Here is a 12,896-nt window from a genome sequence, read left to right as displayed (position 1 = left end):
CGACATAATTTTAAAGAAATGCAGAACATGGGCTCTTAAGCATAGTTGCAAGGGTCCAAATCATAATTTTTTTTTATTTTGTACTTGTATTTTGAGGTGTTAGTCCATGGAACTGGTGCACGGAATAATTTTTTTTTTTTGGATTCTTTAACGTTCAAACTATAGAAAAAATGAGTCACAAATATCATTAATGTGTTCGACATAATTTTAAAGAAATGCAGAACATGGGCTCTTAAGCATACTTGCAAGGATCCAAATCATAGTTTTTTTTTATTTTGTACTTGTATTTTGAGGTGTTAGTCCATGGAACTGGTGCACGAAATCATTTTTTTTGGATTATTTGACGTTCAAACTATAGAAAAAATGAGTCACAAATATCATTAATGTGTTCGACATAATTTGAAAAAAATGCAGAACATGGGTACTTAACCATAGTTGCAAGGGTCCAAATCATAGTTTTTTTTTATTTTGTATTTTGAGGTGTTAGTCCATGGAACTGGTGCACAAAATCATTTTTTTGGGATTCTTTGACGTTCAAGCTATAGAAAAAATGAGTCACAAATATCATTAATGTGTTCGACATAATTTGAAAAAAATGCAGAATATGAGTACTTAACCATAGTTGCAAGGGTCCAAATCATAGTTTTTTTTTTATTTTGTACTTGTATTTTGAGGTGTTAGTCCATGGAACTGGTGCACGAAATCATTTTTTTTATTCTTTGACGTTCAAATTATAGAAAAAATGAGTCACAAATATCATTAATGTATTCGACATAATTTTAAAGAAATGCAGAATATGAGCTCTTAAGCATACTTGCAAGGGTCCAAATCATAATTTTTTTTTTAATTTTGTACTTGTATAATGTTCTTATATAAATAAATTGTTAAAAGCTTTAGTTTTATCATTTTTAATTTAATCTAATAACATAAAAAAAACTAATTATATTTAGTAAAATAGTTAAATTAAAAATTTTAAAATTCATATTATTATACAAAATAAATATTTACTAAAATAAATATATTATTATACAAAATTCAGATTTTAAAACATATATTCACCCAAAAAATATCTTAAATAATTTAAATGATATAAAAAAAATACTTAAATTTAATAATATCATTTTCTTAATAACAAAATTGAATTATAAAATAATATTACATAAATTAATTTAATAAATAAATAATTTTAAAATCAATTAAAAATAATTTTGTATAATATAATATTTAATTTTAATAATATATAAACTTATTTATAAAAAAAAGAAAAAAGGAAAGTCGGAGTGTTAGAACCCGACTTCCATGCAAAGCTTGAATCAGGTGTAGTTTGAAAAAATATCCCCAAACTAGTATATATTAGACATATTTTAGAGAGTGTAGTACCTAAAAAAACCACCTTTATTTTATCTAGCATGTAACTCAGCACATATCTACCAACTCAACTCTCCAGGGAGTACATTTCATTATAAGTCTCTAATCATTATCCCTCACTCACTCTCTCTAGTGCATACATATGGGAACTGGATCATTTAAATTAAAGAATAATTAGTTACAAAAGAATTTCTTTTCTTTTCGTTTTTGTTGAGAAATTGAATGGGAGGAAGACTTATAAGATTTCTTAGTAGGAGATACAAGATTGAGTGAATGGTTAAAAATAAAAATAAAAAAAAATTATGAATTTAATCTCCCCTATTAATAAAAATTAATAAACTAACAATTAATATTTATAAAAAAAATATTTATTAGTAGCTAGCTAGTTAGCCTACCGAAACCAAAAATGGTATGTTTAGATCCTCTCGTATCTTCCCTGCCTCCGGCAGCAAAACATACACGGGAGAAGAGAGAGAATAGAAGATTTTTTTAAAAATAATTGAAATAAAAAAATTTAAAAGGGAGATAGAGAAACTAAAGAGAACTATGAAAATATTACGCAACTAAGAGAGTAATCACAAAATAGATTTTCAACACTAGATTATAAAAAATTACATTAATAAATATGATATCACATTTTACTTAAAATTTAAATTTATGAATATTTTTTTATTTATGTAATATTTAACTTTTTTCTTTGTAAAAAAATTTCACCTCATACTTATATTCTAATATTTTCTTTCTTAGCATGAATTCTAATAATCCCTCTCTTAGCAAAAATCATTTTTTAATCTACGGACTATCCCTACCTTTTAATCATTATTACCAACCCTACCACAGCGTACATCCCAACTAAACAAAATCAGAGAAATGATACCTACTCGCATCGGATAAAATTTAATTTCTGTAAGTGACAAAAATTTCTGAGGATTTAATTAACGCACCTGTTTGAGATCACTACTGATTAGAACTAACTTTTCTTTTTATCACCATTCATGCGACTTGCTTTACAATATGAATTAAGGTTGTTTTCCTCGTATAACTTAATCATAACTTTTTTTTTTTTTTTTAAGGATAAAAGATGTCAAATACGTCATACAGCTGTCAATTTTGATACACCACTACTTAGCCCTTTTTCATGTATCAAATTTACAACTCTTTTTTTTATATAAAAAGGTAATTTCTTTAAACAAAGTAAAACAATAAAGTCTTTAGTTTTTTGTGAGTTGTTTTAGTTTTTATAAATCATAAAAATTTAAAAGAGTAAAAAAAATATTAAAATCATTAGCTATCTTGACATGCTTCTCATAAAATTATTTTTTTCTTTTAAAAAAATATTTTTTATAATTGTTAATAAACTTAAATTAGCTTTCGTTTATTTATTTCTAAAAAATAGTTAGTAAATTATCTTATACCAAAATCCTTTTATTTCATTCGTAACAAACTGACCCTATGAAAAGATAATCACTTATACTGTATTAGTTATTTTCAAGAGATAAAAAATAATAATTGTTCCTTCAAAAATAAATTAAATTAGACTATTCAGCTTATGTTAGAGCTTTAACTTCAACATATTTTCAACCACTTAAATAAAAATAAGTTTACTTTTTGGGCTTCCAAATATAAAATTGATCTTTTCAGTTTCAGTCCATACAGGTCGTTTTTATGATAATCTACTTTGATTTTATATTCTTATTATTAAATACTCTATCATATGTTGTTTTTTAGTATTCATTTTTACCGTGTCTAAACAAAAGACTTTTCGATAGAAAGACTAAAATGATTTTTTTACAAATGACAGGAACTAGAAAAACCAAATTTAATATTTAAGAAAAAAAATTATTTTAAATTTAAGAAACTAAGAATATATTTAAACTTTAATATTTTTGTAATTGTATGCAAACACTGATTTTTTAAATTCTTTTTTTTTTCTCTTTTCATTTTTATTTCTCTCGGGCTAAAATTTGATGTAGTATGTGTGGTGTATTATATATTGTTTTATTTCGTACATAGCAGCGACTGTTTTGTATCACCTATCACCAGGCATGAAATCCACCCAAAATAATCTATCAGGCATGAAAAGACATCCTACATACTTTATTAAATAAACAAGTGCTGATGTATGTGATTTCAAAATTATTAAAGGGTCCTGCATCTCATCTCATATTTTTTTATAAGTAAAAAATTAAATACAGTTACAGATATTTATGATATTTTTATATTTAATTCAATCAATTGAGCTAAAAGTCTTGGTGTATCTAGCTTATTTGAAAAAATCATTTTGAACTAGAGGAATATAAATTAAGGAGCTAAACATTATTTTTTTCCAAATCATGTTTGCAAGAAATCCCACAAAGCTCCAGCATGTTTGTTTCTTTTAAACAATATAGCTCTTCATTTGCTAACAAATTTTCTCTTTTTCAGGCGTAGAATGGAATCTTACAATCAAAAAGCTGATAAACTTTTCCCATCTCGGTTATTTAAACTTTATCAGTCATATATAATTCAATATATAATTTAAGCCATATGTATGTGTGTGCATTGGCTCCGCTAAAGAAAGGAATGAGAAGAATCTGAAGGAAGCACAAAAGGAGAAACACATAAGTTAAGGAACCGTAAATTTAATACTTGTGCATGAGAATTTTGAGGAGGATTCCTGAACAAGGTACAAAAACTACAGGACATATGGGATAAAGCAATTGTATTGGAGCAGTATTTTGGAATTTCTTGCAAGAAAATTCTCTGGCACCCATAGTAAAATGTTTCTTCCTAGACAACAATAAGACAAAATAATAAAAATGCTAGCATGAAAGTATGGTATATAACCATGTGCATTTAGATGCCCAATTTGATATCAATTGTTCTTTTTATTTTAAATTATGCATAATATGCACGCTGGGTGGTTATGTTAATTTTTAGGAAGGGAACATACCCAAAACATAACCAAGCCAAAGGTATAAAGACATACCCAAATTCGAGCTATATGCGTATATTAACAAAAAATTACTATCTCTCTTTGTTATTATATACAGCATGTATTTCTAGTTTAATACAGTAACTAGCCAGATAGAAATGTTTTAATCCAAAAATAATATCTAACCAATCATTAACGATGACCTTCAATTTTTCCTGATTTAAATCAAGTTTCATCTCTGATTAAAAAATTAAAAAATCCAAAAAGAAAAAAAATTAACCATATCATTTTTTTGGCACAACTAACCATGTAATGTAATAAAAAAAAATAAACAAGGAGTTATAGGAAGAAGAAAGAGTCATCAAACGGTATTTTGAAGAATGTAAAGGAAAATAATATTTTAATAACATGTAGCTAAGTGACTATCGCAGGAGCTTAAGATTTATGAATGATTACAAATTTTATAAGTTTAATATTTATAAAATATAAATCTTAACTAAAAGTAATCACTGTAATTTTTTCCTAAATCTTTACCATTAATAAATTTATCTTTAATTTCCAACGTTCATACTGCTTTTATTGATCCTTACATAATCATAGTAATAATTTATGAGTAGCTATAAAATTATACAAAAAATACAATAAATTGAGAAGGGGTAAAATATTCAAACTCTACCGTTCAAAAATAAAAAGATTAAAATATTTTTTCCTACAAAATATGTAAAGTTTGGATTTAGTTCATGTAAAAAAAGTGTATAATAAAAAATTATATTATATAATTTTGGATAAATAATCACTTTTGTTTCTAATTGTGTAATTCATTGACAAATGCGTCCCTAAAAGATGAAAATACAAAATTTAGTCCATAAAAGTATAAAAAGTGCGACAAATATATCCGGCTATTAACTTTAGCCCGTCACCGTTAGTAAAATAGCCTACATGGTACAAAGAGACAAATTTTTCACTAAAATGATTATCGACGTGGTCATCTCTGCTTGTCAGTATATTGACATATTTGTCATATAATATTTTTTTGATTTTTCGTCTTCCTATTCCACTGACAAATGTGTCCTTGAAAGATGAAAATACAAGATCTAATCCCCAAAAGTGTAAAAAGTGCGACAAATATATCCAAACGTAAATAGTAGATTATAACTAATTATTATAATTTGAAAAAATTTATAATCATTGTGACAATTATTTTAACAAACTCGTAAATCAAATTGAGTCTAAAAGAAAAATGAATACTCGTTTTGTAAACTATAAATAATTTTTTTACATTCTCTTGCATGAAAGGTTCAAGTAAAAAAAATATTTATTGTAAAACATTATAGTTAAATTAGACCCATGAATAATTTTTAGGGAAAATTCTAATTGCAATGACACTTTTAATTTGTAAAAAACACTCACCTCCTTTTGAATGATTTTTTTAAGGTCATGATTTTTTAAATGATTAGTCAATAAAAAATAATTGTGTATGATTTTAAAAAAAAATAAAAACCAACAAACTTTTATTATAATCGGTAATTTGATGTCATTGCAGATACTAATAGACATTCATATTTTATTATGAAAAATTTATTAAAAAAATTATATAAATAGTGTTTGATTAAACAAAAACAATAATTTTTTTATCATTTTACAGTAATTTTTTTTGTGTGTTGATCACATTTATTCAAGAGTTAACAACCAAACGATTGATTTTTTTTTGGTAGTCGAATAAAAGTAAGAAAAATTCGTCAAAACAATAAAAATTCATTTCCATTAATAATATTGTATTCATGTTTCAACCGTTGATGAAGTTTAAAAATTATATAACGAAAACAGACACTTACTGGTGTGATATATCTCTCCCAAAATTTTGTCGTAATCATTATAAATTTTTCAAAATTATAATACTTAGTCACAATCTATTATTAACATCTGGATATATTTGTCACACTTTTTACACTTTCGAGTACTAAATTTTATGTTTTAATCTTTCAGGGACGCATTTGTCAGCAGAGTGGGAAGACGAAAAGTCAAAAAAAGATTATATGACAAATATGCCCCTATGCTGACAATTAGAGATGACTATGTTGGCAATCATTTCAGTGACAAGTTTGTCCCTCTGTGCCACATAGACTATTTTATTAAAAGTGATGGACGAAAGTTAACGGCCAAATATATTTACGTATTTTTTACACTTTCGGGGACTAAATTTTGTATTTTTATCTTCAATGACGCATTTGTCAGTGAATTACACATTCAGGAACAAAAGTGACTATTTATTCTATTACTTTTTTATACATTCAGAAAATTCCAAACTTAAAGTGTGATGATGTGTGTCTCCTAAAAATTAGACAAGTGTAACTTTGTGTTCTCTGTTTTTTTCCCCTGATTTCTCTAGTTATCGATGCTTATCTTTCACGCTTTCAAATCTCCCACCGAACCAACTTCTCTGGCTATAAAACTATCGTGGAAGCTGAGGAGGAGCTATCCTTTAATCCTGAACCTCACGACGACGAGTCCATTGGTCTCACTCCTTAGTCTTCTCCAATGTGCAGATTGTGTCACCATGGACAACCTCGACTTCACCAACGAACACTTCCAGAAGATCGAGGAACGATGAATCAGAACCTACACCCTATGTTGCCATGATTTGACAGCAACATAGGGAGCGATGGCATTGTGCTCTCGTCATTTGAAACCTCCGCAAATTACCTTGATTCACCCCACTATAAACCTCCACAAACCACAACCATCTCGAAACTATCATCAACTGGCAAATTTTCCCAAATGGGGTTCTTTTACAAACTATTTCCCCATTTAGGGTTGTTTTGAAACATTTTCCATGAGGGTGCTCTTTTGAACATGCCCTGCATGGAAATTTCATGCAAAATGTTAGCATGAGTGGCGCGTCCCGTCCGCATGCGACACGTGGCAATGTCGCTCGTGCCACTGGCGACACCAGTGGTATCGCCACCTGCACTGGTGCAATGGCCATGCAGAGTGAAATCGCTGGTTAGCTTGGCGACACCAGCTAGGGTCAGCTTTTCCCTGCTGTGTCAGGTTTCAGCTTTTTCAGAGGGCAGGTCTGTGTACATGGAAAACGCCAGTAAGATTGGCGATTTAAGATCAGCTTAAAACGCCATCAGTGTTGGCGATTTAGGATAAGTAGAAAACGCCATCAGTGTTGGCGTTTTAGGGTGTATAAATACACATCCATTTTCAGCATTTGTTCAGCGCTTTAGAATACCTCTGCAACTTCTTTTCCTTTGGCATCTTCGGCAATCAAAATTCTGTGGTATGAATTTTTTTTAAGTAAATTTTATATTTCATAGACTTTCCATAGACTTGTTAGTGTGTGTTTAAATTTCTAAAATAAAAGAAAAATTATGTAATAATGTTTATTTGAAGAAAATTTTATCAGTGAATATTATACAGCATGTATTTCTAGTTTAATACAGTAACTAGCCAGATAGAAATGTTTTAATCCAAAAATAATATCTAACCAATCATTAACGATGACCTTCAATTTTTCCTGATTTAAATCAAGTTTCATCTCTGATTAAAAAATTAAAAAATCCAAAAAGAAAAAAAATTAACCATATCATTTTTTGGCATAACTAACCATGTAATGTAATCAAAAAAATAAATAAACAAGGAGTTATTGGAAGAAGAAAGAGTCATCAAACGGTATTTTGAAGAATGTAAAGGAAAATAATATTTTAATAACATGTCGATAAGTGACTATCGGAAATCTTAACTAAAAGTAATCACTGTAATTTTTTCCTAAATCTTTACCATTAATAAATTTATCTTTGATTTCCAACGTTCATACTGCTTTTATTGGTCCTTACATAATCATAGTAATAATTTATGAGTAGCTATAAAATTATACAAAAAATACAATAAATTGAGAAGGGGTAAAATATTCAAACTCTACCGTTCAAAAATAAAAAGATTAAAATATTTTTTTCTATAAAATATGTAAAGTTTGGATTTAGTTCATGTAAAAAAAATGTATAATAAAAAATTATATTATATAATTTTGGATAAATAATCACTTTTGTCTCTAATTGTGTAATTCGTTGACAAATGCGTCCCTAAAAGATGAAAATACAAAATTTAGTCCATGAAAGTATAAAAAGTGCGACAAATATATCCGGCTATTAACTTTAGCCCGATTGACATATTTGTCATATAATATTTTTTTGATTTTTCGCCTTTTCATTCAACTTACAAATGTGTTCCTAAAAGATAAAAATACAAGATCTAGTCCCCAAAAGTGTAAAAAGTATGACAAATATATCCAAACGTAAATAGTAGATTATAACTAATTATTATAATTTGAAAAAATTTATAATCATTGTGACAATTTTTTTTTAACAAACTCGTAAATCAAATTGAGTCTAAAAGAAAAATGAATACTCGTTTTATAAACTATAAATAATTTTTTTACATTCTCTTGCATGAAAGGTTCAAGTAAAAAAAAATACTTATTGTAAAACATTATAGTTAAATTAGATCCATGAATAATTTTTAGGAAAAATTGTAATTGCAATGACACTTTTAATTTGTAAAAAACACTCACCTCCTTTCGAATGATTTTTTTAAGGTCATGATTTTTAAAATGATTAGTCAATAAAAAATAATTGTGTATGATTTTAAAAAAATAAAAATCAACAAACTTTTATTATAATCGGTAATTTGATATCATTGCAGATACTAATAGACATTCATATTTTATTATGAAAAATTTATTAAAAAAATTATATAAATAGTGTTTGATTAAATAAAAACAATAATTTTCTTATCGTTTTACAGTAATTTTTTTTTGTGTGTTGATAGCATTTATTCAAGAGTTAACAACCAAACGATTGATTTTTTTTTTTGTAGTCGAAGAAAAGTAAGAAAAATTCGTCAAAACAATAAAAATTCATTTCCATTAATAATATTGTATTCATGTTTCAACCGTTGATGAAGTTTAAAAATTATATAACGAAAATAAACACTTACCGGTGTGATATATCTCTCTCAAAATTTTGTCGTAATCATTATAAATTTTTCAAAATTATAATACTTAGTCACAATCTATTATTAACATCTGGATATATTTGTCACACTTTTTACACTTTCGAGTACTAAATTTTATGTTTTAATTTTTCTGGGACGCATTTGTCAGCGGAGTGGGAAGACGAAAAGTCAAAAAATATTATATGACAAATATGCCCCTATGCTGACAATTAGAGATGACTATGTTGACAATCATTTCATTGACAAGTTTGTCCCTCTGTACCACCTAGGCTATTTTATTAAAAGTGATGGACGGAAGTTAACGGCCAAATATATTTACGTATTTTTTACACTTTCGGGGACTAAATTTTGTATTTTTATCTTCAAGGACGCATTTGTCAGTGAATTACACATTCAGGAACAAAAGTGACTATTTACTCTATTACTTTTTTATACATTCAGATAATTCCAAACTTAAGTGTGATGATGTGTGTCTCCTGAAAATTAGACTAGTGTAACTTTGTGTTCTCTGTTTTTCCCCCCTGATTTCTCTAGTTATCGATACTTATCTTTCACGCTTTCAAATCTCCCACCGAACCAACTTCTCTGGCTATAAAACTATCGTGGAAGCTGAGGAGGAGCTATCCTTTGATCCTGAACCTCACGACGGCGAGTCCATTGGTCTCACTCCTTAGTCTTCTCCAATGCGCAGATTGTGTCACCATGGAAAACCTCGACTTCACCAACGAACACTTCCTGTTGAGGAATGATGAATCAGAACCTGCACCCTATGTTGCCATGATTTGACAGCGACATAGGGAGCGATGGCATTATACTCTCATCATTTGAAACTTCTGCAAATTACCTTGATTCATCCCACTATAAACCTCCACAAACCACCACCATCTTGAAACTATCATCAACCACCACAACAACAACCATGAACCTCCCAAAATCTCCCCCACCTCGAAAACACTGTGAATCTCTTAATATTTGTTGCTTTCACTCTTTCTTGCAATCGCAATTAGACCTGCAAACAAACCTAAAATTCAAACAACAAAAAATAGATCCAACATCGAGGCCCCCAAATAAAAAAAAATTATTTGTGGCGATTTTTAATCTTAAAAGTTACATTTTAAAATTTAAATTATAAAAATGTAGCATAAATTTAAATTTGTCCAAACCTAATTTCAGATTAAAAAACATATTTTAATTTTATGAGAATAAAAAAATAAACAAAATTTATAAAATTAAAAATAAATTTAGTTTGAGTATTTTATAGAGATTAAAAATATATTTTAACATAAAAATAATAATTAAAGTAAATAAAAAATAGTAAGTAATTAGGTGGAATGGAACGAATTAGATTCTTAAAATTGAAATCTTAGACTTCATCCAAACTCTTCGAATCTTAATATTTTAGATTTAATATGAATCAATGATCAAAATCAATCCTTTTTTTTTTGTTTGGATTAGTTTGGACTAATTGGGTTATTGGATTGTTGGGATTTGTGGTCATTCCTATAATCATGAAAAAAAACATTTAAGTGAAGTTATCACCAAAATTCTAACACGTTTGTGGGTGAAATCACTTCTTAGATTGAGAAGTAAATTTTTTGGGACAATAAAAGTATCTTTAGGGCAAGTTTCTTATATGGATTTCTTAATTATTTTTTTTTATCTCTGCATCACTTTTTGTGGTTCACACAATGTCATGTCATTCATAAAAAACTTATACAAAATTTTACTCCAATGCAAGAAACCATAGTAAACTTAAAAAAATCCAAACATTTAAATTATTTTATTATAACTTAATTATTATTCCAATAAAATAATTAATTCATTTTTTCATTTTTTATATATACAAATAATAAATATGAATAAATGAAGAAAATATTAAATATAAATAAAAAATAAAAAATTACATAACATTAAAAGGAAACGTATAACAACAAAAAATACATTTTTACATAATAATAGATAATTAAATTCAATGACATTGAAATAAAAAAAACATAATGATGAAAATAAAAAATATTACATAAAATTAATTATTATTTTCATTTCCGAAATGTTCTCAAATATACTCAACTAAATTTGCTTGAAGTTGATTGTGTTTTTGTTTATCATTAAGTTGTGCTCTCTTTTGAAGGTATGTTGATTTGATACTAGGGTGAGAGCACCTAAAGATACTTCAAATGTTGAAGTGTTATTACCTACACTATCGTAATCTATATTATTTTGATATATGTCATGTTTGTCCTCAACGATCATGTTATACAATATGATGCATGCATGGATGATATTCTTCATTTTACCACCATCCCAAAAACATGTCAGACCACATATAATTGCGAATCGAGATTGGAGCACTCCAAATGTCTATTCTACATCCTTTCTTGCCAATTCTTGTCGCTGTACAAATAATTTTTGCTTTTCTCCTTGTGGCATTGAGATGGTCTTCAGAAATGTAGCAAAGTTTGGATAAATGTCATCCGCTAAATAGTATCTCATATTATATTGTGTTCTATTCACTATGAATTGCACTGCGGATGCACGTCCTGACAAAACTTTATCAAACACACTAGATCTATTTAACACAGTAATGTCATTATTTGAACCGGCGATTCCAAAAAATGCATGTCAAATCCACAAGTCTTGTGATGTCACAACTTCAAGAATGATTATTGGATTGCGATGATCACCTCGACAAAATTGATCATTCCAAGCAATTGGATAATTTTTCCATTCCCAATGGATATAATCAATGGAACCTAACATACTTAGAAATCCACGTGCCGCTCCTATTTGTAGTAGTCGTTTGTTGTCTTTGTTATTTGGTCTTCTCAAGTACTTATTCTCAAATATGGTACAGATGCCTGATACAAATCGCTCCAATCATTCCACTGCAGTTGTTTCACCAATTAGAATGTATTCATCCACACTGTCAGCAGGTGATCCATAAGCCAATATATGAATAGCAGTTGCGTACTTCTGCAATGGAGATAGGCCTTTTCGACGTAGTGTATCAACCCTCAATTGAAAGTATTCATCATGGTTGTTGAGCGCGTCTACAATTCGAAGAAACATGTGTCTTCGCATACGAAACCTTCTTCGGAACTTAATGTTTGTGTACACAGAATTTTCTTAAAAATAGTCACTAAACAATTGATCATGACCTTCTTCACGATTACGATGTACCACTTTTCTTCTTTGGCTATGCCTAGTGGTGTTGCCATGTAGTTGTTGTTGGCTTTTAAGAGTCAACCTAATGATTTCTTCATTGGTGTTGTCTTCAAATTCCTCATCAATCATTTGATCTAGAACTTCATCTAAATCGATATTTGGATCCATTATACGGTAACCAAAGTGTTTGAAATAAGAGAAAAATATTGAGCATTTTGTATGAGAATATGTGAGAATGTTGAAACATTGGACATTTATATAGCTTCATTTATAATGTCAAGTTTCATTAACGACTACTTTCATAACGTCTAGTTTCATAATGGCTAGTTTTAAATGACTACTTCCGTAATGGCTACTTTCCTAACAACTAGTTTTGCAACGACCAGTTTTATAACGGCTACATTCATAACGACTAGTTTTCCAACATAAA

General features: G+C 28.1%; 1 pseudogene; it reads right to left on the bottom strand.

Annotated features, from left to right (window-relative positions):
• Positions 1-10,266: 10,266 nt before the first annotated feature.
• On the bottom strand, positions 10,267-12,634 carry LOC114391472 (annotated as a pseudogene).
• Between the last annotated feature and the right edge of the window lie 262 nt (positions 12,635-12,896).

This window comes from Glycine soja, chromosome 17, assembly GCF_004193775.1.
Source record: "Glycine soja cultivar W05 chromosome 17, ASM419377v2, whole genome shotgun sequence".
Lineage (NCBI taxonomy): Eukaryota > Viridiplantae > Streptophyta > Magnoliopsida > Fabales > Fabaceae > Glycine > Glycine soja.
This window is presented reverse-complemented; position numbering and strand designations above follow the sequence as displayed.